Raw genomic sequence first — 13492 nt, 5'->3', positions numbered from 1 at the left:
ATACACACACACACATATTATATATATATATATATATATATATATATATATATATATATATATATATATATATATATATATATATATATATATATATATATATATATATATATATATATATATATATATATATATATACATATATATATATATGTTTGTGTGTGCGCAAGTGTTAGAATATAAATAGGTATGAGTGTGCGAGAGCCGTGTTTACATATATTTTCGAGTATTTAGAATTTGGGTGCAGTATAAACACCCCTCCCCCCCGTTTACTAAATACGCATCAGGTCTTGAGGCAACAAAAGACCGCTAAAATTATGCTCTAGGAAGTGTGCCATAGTTCCGAACGACCAAATCTTAATATCTCACATACATGAGACGTTCGAATGCATTATTCGCACATGTGAGAGATTTAGATCATCCTGTCAAGTGGAATATCACTCATGGTCCCGTATAACAATGAACTTGATGACTGATTAACATTTTAAAGGTATAATCACTGTGGTAGAATCATCAGATATCAGTATGGCCTATTGCATGCTCCAAGTTGACACATTCACCGCGATACTGTTATTTCCTCTGAGGGTATAAAGGATCCCGTAATCACTAGACTGCACCTTTATGGTTCGGTCAGTACCTTATAGTTTCGCCTGTCGTTTCAGTCATGTCCGTCATACTCAAAATGTATCATTCTCTTTCAGTTTAGCTAAAACCTTTAACTAGAGAAAAGCACAGTGGCATACGTGAAAAATGGCTCATATTTCGAAAACATGTCCCTCTATAATGTCGTGGGATTTGACCTTGGTCTTACATTTTGATTTAATGCCAAAACTAATGAAACTTTTTTGCAGTACTACCAAGCGACTGGCAGATGCCAAATGCCGCTAGGTTGAAGAGCAGTGTCCTCTCGCGCGTTCTCCCTAAAGCTGAACGTATTTACATCACGCCAGTTAGAACAAAATGATCTGTATTTAAAAGGAAATTTAATGAAATCTGATATAATTCACGTTTAACGTACTCGCTTCCTTCAGAAAAGTGGAGGGAACCAGTCCAAGTCTCTCTCTCTCTCTCTCTCTCTCTCTCTCTCTCTCCTAGAACGGTATACAGTGCTAATCTTCCAGCAAGAGGACATCCCGGTTCGTAGGGACTGTGGATGGTAAACTAGTCCGGAGAAGATATATAAAATAATTAACGTCTATGGGCTTTATACAAACGTTACAAGATGATAGATGAAAAAAAACATGAAAAACTCAAATACAAAAAGTCGAAGGAATCAACATTTTTCACACGCCAGGCTCACAATATCAAGAAGTGATCTGAACTCTTCCATTCTAGTGCTTACCTTGACTGGGAGAGTTGGGCTCTTGCTAGATTTAAATCCCCTAAATCCCAAAGGAAACGTAAGAACTCTCCGCAGACGACTGGGAGAGTTGAGCTCTTGCTAGATTTAAATCCCCTAAATCCCAAAGGAAACGTAAGAACTCTCCGCAGACGACTGAAGTTTCAAGTCCACAAGAACTGAGTTATGGAAACGTGTTTTCCACAGAGACTTCAACCGACTAAAGGTCGCCGGGAGAGGAGGAGCCGTTTGCAGGGGATTCTCCCTCGGTGATTTCCCCCCAGCTTCGTGTACCGAAACAAAATGGCTGCTTGCATGCAATTCAGCGGTGCGTGCAGGCATTTCAGCGGATACCTGGGAAGAATTTAGCGGAATTTGGAAGAAACAGAGTAAAAATATCCATAATTCCAGTTCCGGCGAGAGAACCGCGGTGCGAGTGGATGGGCCATTTACCCGTCAGCCTGGCCAAGGAGGTATAACAGAAAGGGGGAGGTGTAAATGTGATCATGATTTTATATTGTGTATTGACGTGTATTATGGTCATCGCCATTGTAGAACTGTGCCGAATGTTTGTTGTGCACTGTACGGATGGAACTCCAGTTCAGACCGAAACGCTGGTCTTACTTTTCCTAAATTCCCTAAAAATGAAAATCTCCGAAAGAAATGGATTCAGCTGTGCGAGAGAAAAGAGAAATTTAGTGCCTCGAAGAATTTGTAGCTTGCCTTTTGAATCAACTGATTATGCAAGGAGCCTTACATATGAATTACTTGGTATCTCAGTACCCTGTAGGCTACAATTACAGATTGATGCAGTATTAACAATGCATCTGCCAGCATCAGAGGACGAATTTAGAATTTGGTACTCTTTCGAAATGAAGTCGATGGTTCTTAATGAATCAGTTTATAATAGTTAATGTATTACGATGCGACAAATATTTGCTACTTAATAGTTACTATGTATTCTATTACCATTTATGACTTAAGTTAAATATACCTTAGTTTTACCAGACCACTGAGCTGATTAACTATGTTGCAAATGATTAGATGCCACGATTCCCCTATTTGGATTTTCGGTGGTGTGCAGTGAGAGAGTACATGTATTGGTATTCTATCCGAGTAAAGTTAAGTGTTCATAATAAATCAGTTTATATAGCTGAATATATTTACAGTATGACATATTTTGTCATGTAGCATTTACTATGCTTCTATTACCGTTGATAATTAAATGTTGCAAATGGTCTGATGTCACGATTTTCACTTTAGATTTTGGGTGGCGTACAGGGAAAGTGGAGATGTAATGTAAATAAATTGTTTATATTTATTTTCTATACTGTTAAACGACTGAACATTCCAGCTGATTTCCTATAAAGCTAACATTCATCATCAACGTGTTTATGAAACATTTCCTTCTTCAAACTTAAAAGCTAGACTAGAACTTTGGGTCGGGGAATTAAAATGCCAATATTCCATTTGGTGAATAAACTGTTGATCTAGTCAATCTTTTTGCAATACCTGCGCCAAGTTTCTTATTCCTTTGCCCAGTAAATAGCATAATTTAAGCTGACCACATGTCACCAATTACGGACTTTGGGCCAGGGAACTGAAATACAAAAATTTCCTTTGGCGAATAAATTTTTCACCTAGTTAATTTTTCATAGTACCTGAACAGTATTTGGTCTGTTTCTCTGCCAGTGAATATAATTGCAGTTGAAAGGATGCCACCATTTATGAACTTTAGGTCGGGGAATTAAAATACCAAAGTTTCCTTTGAAGAGTAAATGGTTGACATACTTAATCTTTTTATAATACCTCGGCAATATTTCCTATGTTCGTTGCCCACTAAATAATATAATTGCAGTTGACCGGATACCACCAGTTATAAGATTGGGCCTAACTATACAGGCAGTGACAAATTGTTTTCAGCTGAACTTATAACATTTTCTGTTTCTTTTGTACTAAATATCAGCTGTAAACATTACAGGAAATGACGTCTCTACCAGCCGGGAGTTGTTTCTTAATTATATTCTTGAATGTTACTGTAAAGTTCAATATTCCATGAATGAAATAAATCTTTTATTGCCCTTCCATTACCTTTAAAAACAAACTATTGCATTTTGCTTAATCACATTTTTACAAAAGTATTGGGTAAATCCCGATATTAAAACTAAAATCTTTTGGTTTAGAAACATTCCCTTCCGAGTCTTTCCCTACCCACCTCGCCACGTGACGTAGGTGTAGCTCCGCCCACCTGCGCGTGAACAGACCTCCTCTTTCTTAGACCATGGCCTATCCTACATAATTGCTCTGTAGGCAGGACTGGCAGTCACACTGAGAGGGACCACCAGTCATCTGGACTCCTAGGCCCAGGCGCTCGTCAGCCATGGGATGTACAAGCAAAGCCAATATATATAAGCCGCGTCACTTCCAGGATGCCATGTTTGTTTATATTTAGGGCAAGGTGCACAGCTCTCCAAACTGCCTCGGGGTGCAACTATCAGCTTGGTGTGTGATGGCAAAGCCTATAAATAATCTTTTGGTGATGGTAGGCTCTGACACTGCTTAATTTTCCCAAATTAGTGCAACTTGCTCGACAATACCAGCTTATTGTTCAGCCTATGGCTGTAACGACGACAAGGGGTTTGAAAAGCCGATCCCCAGTCTGCTTGTCAGTAGCACCTCCCTGTCTCACCTGCTGGGCAAAGTTGAGAAGCAGGAACCTTCCAGGAAGGTTGTGTTCTGTCCAGCTCATCAGGATGGAAGTCTCCTGAAGCACCTCCCTGTCTCAACTGCCGCTGGGCAAAGTTGAGCAACCTTCCAGGAAGGTTGTGCTCTGTCAGCTCATCAGGATGGAAGTCTCCTGAAGCACCTCCTGTCTCAACTGCCGCTGGGCAAAGTTGAGAAGCAGGAACCTTCCAGGAAGGTTGTGCTCTGTCCAGCTCATCAGGATGGAAGTCTCCTGAAGCACCTCCCTGTCTCAACTGCCGCTGGGCAAAGTTGAGAAGCAGGAACCTTCCAGGAAGGTTGTGTTCTGTCAGCTCATCAGGATGGAAGTCTCCTGAAGCACCTCCCTGTCTCAACTGCCGCTGGGCAAAGTTGAGAAGATTCCAGGAAGGTTGTGCTCTGTCAGCTCATCAGGATGGAAGTCTCCTGCACCTCCCTGTCTCAACTGCCGCTGGGCAAAGTTGAGAAGCAGGAACCTTTCCAGGAAGGTTGTGCTCTGTCCAGCTCATCAGGATGGAAGTCTCCTGAAGCACCTCCCTGTCTCAACTGCCGCTGGGCAAAGTTGAGAAGCAGGAACCTTCCAGGAAGGTTGTGTTCTGTCCAGCTCATCAGGATGGAAGTCTCCTGAAGCACCTCCCTGTCTCAACTGCCGCTGGGCAAAGTTGAGAAGCAGGAACCTTCCAGGAAGGTTGTGTTCTGTCCAGCTCATCAGGATGGAAGTCTCCTGAAGCACCTCCCTGTCTCAACTGCCGCTGGGCAAAGTTGAGAAGCAGGAACCTTCCAGGAAGGTTGTGTTCTGTCCAGCTCATCAGGATGGAAGTCTCTGAAGCACCTCCCTGTCTCAACTGCCTCTGGGTAAAGTTGAGAAGCAGAACCTTCCAGGAAGGTTGTGCTCTGTCCAGCTCATCAGGATGGAAGTCTCCTGAAGCACCTCCCTGTCTCAAGCTGCCGCTGGGCAAAGTTGAGAAGCAGAACCTTCCAGGAAGGTTGTGCTCTGTCCAGCTCATCAGGATGGAAGTCTCCTGAAGCACCTCCTGTCTCAACTGCCGCTGGGCAAAGTTGAGAAGCAGGAACCTTCCAGGAAGGTTGTGCTCTGTCCAGCTCATCAGGATGGAAGTCTCCTGAAGCACCTCCCTGTCTCAACTGCCGCTGGGCAAAGTTGAGAAGCAGGAACCTTCCAGGAAGGTTGTGTTCTGTCAGCTCATCAGGATGGAAGTCTCCTGAAGCACCTCCCTGTCTCATGCCGCTGGGCAAGTCTCCAGGAAGGTTGTGCCTGTCCAGCTCATCAGGATGGAAGTCTCCTGAAGCACCTGCTGGGCAAAGTTGAGAAGCAGGAACCTTCCAGGAAGGTTGTGTTCTGTCCAGCTCATCAGGATGGAAGTCTCCTGAAGCACCTCCCTGTCTCAACTGCCTCTGGGTAAAGTTGAGAAGCAGGAACCTTCCAGGAAGGTTGTGCTCTGTCCAGCTCATCAGGATGGAAGTCTCCTGAAGCACCTCCCTGTCTCAACTGCCGCTGGGCAAAGTTGAGAAGCAGGAACCTTCCAGAAAGGTTGTGTTCTGTCCAGCTCATCAGGATGGAAGTCTCCTGAAGCACCTCCCTGTCTCAACTGCCGCTGGGCAAAGTTGAGAAGCAGGAACCTTCCAGGAAGGTTGTGCTCTCCAGCTCATCAGGATGGAAGTCTCCTGAAGCACCTCCTGTCTCAACTGCCGCTGGGCAAAGTTGAGAAGCAGGATGGAAAGGTTGTGTTCTGTCCAGCTCATCAGGATGGAAGTCTCCTCCACCTCCCTGTCTCAACTGCCGCTGGGCAAAGTTGGGCAGAAAGGTTGTGTTCTGTCCAGCTCATCAGGATGGAAGTCTCCTGAAGCACCTCCTGTCTCAACTGCCGCTGGGCAAAGTTGAGAAGCTTCAGAAAGGTTGTGTTCTGTCCAGCTCATCAGGATGGAAGTCTCCTGAAGCACCTCCTGTCTCAACTGCCGCTGGGCAACGTTGAGAAGTTGTCCTCTGTCAGCTCATCAGGATGGAAGTCTCCTGAAGCACCTCCCTGTCTCAACTGCCGCTGGGCAAAGTTGAGAAGCAGGAACCTTCCAGAAAGGTTGTGTTCTGTCCAGCTCATCAGGATGGAAGTCTCCTGAAGCACCTCCCTGTCTCACCTGCTGGGCAAAGTTGAGAAGCAGGAACCTTCCAGAAAGGTTGTGTTCTGTCCAGCTCATCAGGATGGAAGTCTCCTGAAGCACCTCCCTGTCTCAACTGCCTCTGGGCAAAGTTGAGAAGCAGGAACCTTCCAGGAAGGTTGTGTTCTGTCCAGCTCTTCAGGATGGAAGTCTCCCGAGTTCCATCATCCGGCTCTATCTTCGTTTTGGGCTCTACTACAATTTCAGATTCGAGACCAGAAAAGTGCTCACTCAAAACAGCAAAAAGAGCAGAAAAGCAAAGGCACCTCAGCATTTATAGTGTGCCCGCGTACTCGTGATTTGTTATGTTGTACATAATGTAATACTTTTAATCACCACTGTTACGTGGGTTTATTTATGCATGATAATAATTTCAGTCAACATAAATGATAAATTTATTGGCCCCGTCAATACTCTACCGATAGAATTCTGTCCATTCTATTTCACAAACCCCAGGAAGCCTTCAGGTGTATATTGCAACAGGCTTATCTAATACATATGAATCATAGTATGTCCTACATATTACATTATGTACATGATGTCATCAGTGTCTATGTTATAGTAGATAATGCCATAGTGCATCTGCTTTGCAGTAGAGCTTTATTGCTGAAATATTTATATCTAGTGGGCTAGTTATTGTATTATATTCTACATAACTGTAAGTGATTGTGATTGTTAAAAATGGCAAAAGATGACTGTACACAATTATATTAAACAATGTACGATTTGGTGTAAATAGTATTGTACAGTGTTCTACATTATTGTGTGTGTGTGTATATATATATATATATATATATATATATATATATATATATATATATATATATATATATATATATATATATATGTGTGTGTGTGTGTGTGTGTGTGTGTGTATATATATATATATATATATATATATATATATATATATATATATATATATATATATATATATATATATATATATATATATATATATATATATATACATACATATATACAGATATACATACATACATGTGTGCGCACGTGTGTACGTGCATTTATGTCTTAATGCATGCATTTATGTATGTATGCATTCACAGAGTACATAACCTTGAAATGAATAGATTTCTCAGGAATAACCGGATGGCGAAATTTCATAGGATTAAAATTTCAAGAACTCTTAATAAAACCGAGTGAATAGGGCAGCAACGATTATGAAGAGGAAGTGAACTTTCGACAGCGGAAGCACGCACATAAACGGCAAGATAATTCGCGTACCGTACCTGACCGGTGACGTCACAGCTCGCACTTTCATCCATGCTTTGTTCGCGCGAAAATGTCAGTTATTCCTGCTGTCCCGGTGAAATCACGGGTTTTAAATAATGCAGAACGACATTAAGGTTACCAAGTCCACGGGAAAATTGTGGATTTTCTAAATCTCTCTTGCGTTCAGTAGCTCAAAAATCTTCTTCTGACTTCTTGAATTTCCTGATTTCGCTTACCAAGATGAATGTTTTAGCTGTGCCTTACTTCTCGTCATAAATTTTCAGGATCCGCGGAATTATCTGCGGAATTTTACGGTGTGGGAAGCATCAAATATGACCCTCGGGCAGTGTCACTCCATTCCACTGCATTGATATGACAGGTAATAACACTCTGCTTCTGAAGATGTCTGACCAATCTCATTCTGTAGTACGTACCTTTGCTTCTCCGCCCTCGTTCTGTGCATTCCTCTGTGTATGCAAAGCTGGTGGATAAATGACTCATTCTACTTAAGCTTGTTATGGAAAAATTGCTGGTGTGGTGCCTGTAATCTAAGCTCATATTGCTATTCCTCTCAACTACAGAATCACGCGAAACCTTTGAAGTAGTGATTCTCGCAGCAACTCTCAATCCATTAGATGTTGTGCCTCGGACACTGGTTTCGTCAGTCGTGCCGCGTCCTTCCAGCTTGCAGTAATGGGTTCGTTTAAGACCTCTAGGAAGGGCTGTCAGCATTTCTTAGAGAGTTATTATTCTTGAAAGGCGGGATTCACGAGAGGTACAGGATGCAGTGGCAAAGTTTCTGTACTGAGGCATAAATACAACAATATCTGGAACTGGCCTATAACCTCCTGTTATGACTGAGTAATATTTTGAAGAAGTCTGGTTAACAGTGCAAAGCTTTGGATGATACTGGTATAAACTCCTGTTATGACTATGGGATGTAATATTTTGAAGAAGTACTTAATTGCGTTAGCAGTGCAAAGCTTTGGATGATACTGGTATAAACTAGCCATCGAGGTAGCAACTACCATATGGGATGTCTGAGTAATATTTTGAAGAAGTACTTAATTGTGTTAGCAGTGCAAAGCTTTGGATGATACTGGTATAAACTAGCCATCGAGGTAGCAACTACCATATGGGATGTCTGTGGTCACGTGTTTTCTGAATTTAATACCCACTGATGTTGTATTGTAAGGAAATATGTTTGATCTTTTGCGGTGCTTATTTATTTTGATGTGTGTGTATATAGGATAGTTGAAGAGAAGAGCAGGGGAAATGAATGTTTTTATGGTGGTAGATTTTGATTACTCTGGTAATGCAGTATCGTTTAGGAAAGTGCATCGATTTGCAAGCATAAGTTACCAGACCAAAGCAAACGGTATCCGGGTTCAGCTATTTGTGGTGATAAATCTCTTGAATACGAGGTTCCTGAGGGACTGAAAATATCTAATGAATGGTGTACTTAGTCAAGTTTTATTCTTTGAAAGGGCGTGAGGGTATGATGGCAAAACACCTTCTAAGGTTAAATTTTTTGTTAGCTTTAAGAGTTACGCAGATATTGTCATAATTAGCCAGATGAGATTCAAATCACAAAAGGTTACAGATGTTCTGCATATAGATTATAAACTGATGTCTGATCTCTGTTGCTGGGTGTGACATGTTCTTCAATTGTAGCCTGAAAGGAATCGAACTTTTGTTGTAAGCCTTATTTGCAATCAAGTGGCCAGTACAGAATGTGCATAAAAGTCCGTTATTTAAATGTCTATTAATCACAGGTATGTACTGTGAATCACCTGGGCACTTTCTGCTCTCTCATTAAACTCCATTTCTGGCACAATATACAGCAGAATTCTGAAAAAAAAACTTTTCATGAAAAGCCATCCGACATTGTTAAAAAAAAATTTTTGGGTTTTCTTTCGTTTATTTACAAGCTGTAAAATCTGTGTCACGATTCTGTTCTTGTGGTTGTCAGAAATCTCTCAGTACTTAAAAAGTTGACTTTGCTAATCACACTGCAATTTAACTTAGCAAGAAATGTTTTGGCTGCTAAATCAAAATCTGCATGGTCACGTTCTCTAAAATTTCTAATATCAAGTATCTTTGCATAACTCCTTAGCATCATAAGATACAATTCCTCAAATTCTTCCTCAGTAGGGTAAAGAACTCCATCAGAAGATGAAATATTAACTTCAACTTTCCCACCGGCAATATCATTTCCAAAACGGTCTTAAGTCCAGACGGTAATTCAGATGAACAAAACGGCTTATAAACGCAGGTATAGTTACCAGGATCTACCTTCTTAATAAAAACACTCCTATCTAGAAAGAGATCTATCTTCATTAATTAATATATTAGGATGGTCTTCCTTCTCATAATAATTACAAATGATATATTAGGATGGTCTTCCTTCTCATAATAATTACAAATGAGGTACTTAATGGGTTTTTGAGCAGAAGGATAGATTTGGAAGCAGTACTTGAGACAAATAGTCAAGAAGAATCCAAGCTCTATTTGTACAAGGTCTGCTCTTAATTCAATTAGCATTTGGATTTCAAAGGCTGACTGTCATGATTTGAGGATGAATATTTCTAAAGTGGCCTGCGGTCTGCTGCTGAGTTAGAGAACAGTCGACAACTAAATGTGTTGTAGCTTATAAATTTATTGTTTTTTATCACTGTATAAGCTTGTATTTCACGCCTTTTTTAAAATCTGGCGGTCGGCTGTAATTAACCTGTAATTGTCCCCTGAAGTCCGTCCAACAAGGGGTTTCCTTACGCGATTCCTATCGGGGTCCCCCTTACCGTAGGGTAGAGTTCAAAGGTAAATTGTAAGTTAATTACAGCGACCGCCAAAAAATTAACGTTGAATTGTTAACAAGCATCCGAATTTCTATAAGAAACTGCCGTTTCTCGCTAAAATACCCGCCGAGTACCTGTAACTTAGTTCTACCTTGAAAACGTATTACTCTGAGCGATAATTATTTATCTAAGACAATAATTTTTGTAATTACATGAATGAAAAGGAAAGGCAACTGCCGTACGACAGTTGAAAACAACATTTACTGTCACCCTTTGAACGGTTGATTCTCCGTTTTCTCCAATGAACTCAACCACTGAATGAAAGAACTTGTTTCGTCGTAAACTATGTTAGAGTCCATTCATCTTATATAAGACGATTCCTTCGTACGCTGGAAAATCCTTTGTTTTATTACTAGTGTATATAGTGATAATATACAAATGAATACATACATACATACATACACACATATATATATATATATATATATATATATATATATATATATATATATATATATATATATATATATGTGTGTGTGTGTGTGTGTATTTTACTGTAATGCAACAGTATAATATGAAGATAAAAGGCCCATAAAACACCGTATGGACGTTTCATACTAGTGAACAGGGGCACGGAGGGACATGCTCGAAATATTTGGTTGAAATGTACATACAGTGTTTTATGGGCCTTTTTATCTTCACACACACACACACATATATATAAATATATATATAATCTAAATAAAATATATATATATATATATATACTGTATATATATATATAATATATATATATATATATATATATATATATATATATATATATATATATATATATATATATATATGTATATATAGTATATATATATATATATATATATATATATATATATATATATATATATATATATATATATATATATATATATATATATATATATATATATATATATATAAACATACTTACAATTTAACCTGGGGAAATGCTTATCATGACAAGTTATAGACTAAACTAATGATTTCGTTACTTAACTATTTTAGTATAAAATCTGACTGCTCTTGATTCAGGAAATCGTCAAAAACAAGGAAAAATGGGGGAATTGTACTGAGCTGAGGGCTCTAATCACAAGGTATTTGTAAGTAAACACGTCAGGGTAAGTTTAAAGTTAAGTGTATTTACATGAAATGAACTATCAGATGATGAAATGGACTAATCAGGCAGGCAAGGTCTGAGAGGTTAAATATAAATGGGAAAATTTGAAGGTATATCCGTCGGTGTGACAATGCTGATACAAGGCACAGTCAAGAGATTTCACACGGCTAACAAACCCTCTCTAAATGGAGAAATTTACGAATTAAAAGCCAGTAAGGACACAGTAAAATATGCATCGGACAAGGTGGCAGAGGGTGCCAAAGAAGCCTTGAACACACAATTTTATGTAAGTATTTAAACACAGGCATTTAAGCAACACTGCCCTAACAGGGCAAGGTGGATATGGAAATACTGGCACTTAGAAATGGAAATAAGAAGCTTAGTATGAGAATTAAAACAGTGTGACTGACTGGTAGAACCTTTGCAACAGATCACTTTACCTTGTAGAAGAAGTGGCTTCAGGGAGGGTAGTGGCAGCAGAGGAGGGCTAAGGGCTTCACTGGTAAGAATACTAAAGGCCCCTAAAAGATAGGACCACGTGGTAGGGCATGGCTCTCTGAAGGAGGCAGGAATGGAAGGGGGAGATGTGGCTCACTCACGTCCAGCTATGTCTCTCACTCTTGTTGCCTCGGTCAGACCCTTATCTGACTTCGGTCAGGGATTATTGAGGTCATCCACAGGTATATGGGGTTGGTGTCGTTTCCCTATACGCATGCATCATTTATGACTCAAGATCCAGGTGTTCATGCCAGATGTCCTTTCTCCTAATCTGCCTCGCAGGCTTTATTCTGCCTCCAGCCATACATAGTTTCTTCACAACCTTGTGTTTGTGAACAAAAGTGTTCCGCAGCATCACATGTTCGAGAGGAGAAAGTTGAAAGGGATGTACAGAGTGTGATTAACGGATTAAGTGGGGGGGGGCCAATATTCCTATTGCCCTTCCTTGTCAGGCAGTGCCAAAATGCACTGTTGTATTTTCCAACTTTAAATTAAGCTTCCCAAGCATCCTAGCCACCATAAGCTTAATTTAAAGCTGGAAATTACAACAGTGGATTTTGGCACTGCCTGACAAGGAAGGGCAAAAGGAATATATATATATATATATATAATTGCAATAGCCACGATGCCCTCTTAACTCCTCGAATTCTTCACGCTTTTTTGGATACGCTTGTCACAACAAAGCCTTAAGACCCAAGAGCAAGAAACTGAAGTGGTTGTGAAGTCCGGTAGCGGGAAACGAACCTTTGTCACCATAAGCACAAGGAGGTTCTACATACTATTTCAGCCTAAAAAGCAACAAAAATAACTGAACACTTGGCTACATCGGTGAGGATGGGTCTATTCCTGCTCTAATAGATATATCTGAAAATGACAGGTGTATGTATGTATGTGAAGCAATGGACTTTTATCCTTCTTGCAGTCAGGTCAACAACGTGACCTCCTTGTGATTATGGTGACAAGGGTTCGTTTCACACTACCGGACTTCACAACCACTTAAATTTCTTGCACTTGGATCTTGAGGCTTTGTAGTGACAAGCGTATCCAAAAAAAGCGCAAAGAATTCGAGAAGTTCAGAGGGCATTGTGGATATTACAATTACATATGTATCTGGTAAAAAGTGAGTGATAGATTCACACACACACACACACACACACACAGTATACATATATATATATATATATATATAAATGTATATATAAAATGTATACATACATATGTGTATATATATACATACACACATATGTATATATACATGTATACATACATATATGTATATATATACATACACACATATATATATATATATACATATATATATATACATTTATATATAATTTATATATATATATATATTATATAATATATATATATATATATATATATAAATATATATATATATATATATATATATATATATATATATATATATATATATATATATATATATATATATATATATACATATATATATCTCACTCCACGCTATGTCATATTTGAGCTCTGACCAGTTTTATATCATCAACCACCAAGAAATAGCCCTAGCCCCCCCCAAAAAAAGAGAGAGAGAGAGAAAGA

The 13492-nt window shown here is 39.4% G+C and overlaps 1 protein-coding gene across 6 annotated transcripts in view; it reads right to left on the bottom strand.

Annotated features, from left to right (window-relative positions):
* Positions 1 to 13492, bottom strand: part of LOC136845687 (toll-like receptor 4) — a 285261-nt gene that overhangs the window by 93957 nt on the left and 177812 nt on the right. Inside the window, exon 1 of one of the 6 annotated variants that reach the window (XM_067115834.1) lies at positions 1343 to 1544. The exons of the other annotated variants lie outside the window; for them this stretch is intronic. The gene's annotated coding sequence lies outside the window, so the exon portion shown is untranslated. Of the gene's footprint in view, positions 1 to 1342; positions 1545 to 13492 lie in introns of those variants that run through there. 6 annotated transcript variants of the gene reach the window in all.

This window comes from Macrobrachium rosenbergii, chromosome 14 (assembly GCF_040412425.1).
Source record: "Macrobrachium rosenbergii isolate ZJJX-2024 chromosome 14, ASM4041242v1, whole genome shotgun sequence".
Classification (NCBI taxonomy): domain Eukaryota; kingdom Metazoa; phylum Arthropoda; class Malacostraca; order Decapoda; family Palaemonidae; genus Macrobrachium; species Macrobrachium rosenbergii.
The sequence above is the reverse complement of the archived record's forward strand: the minus strand, read 5'-3'. Positions and strand labels throughout refer to the sequence as shown.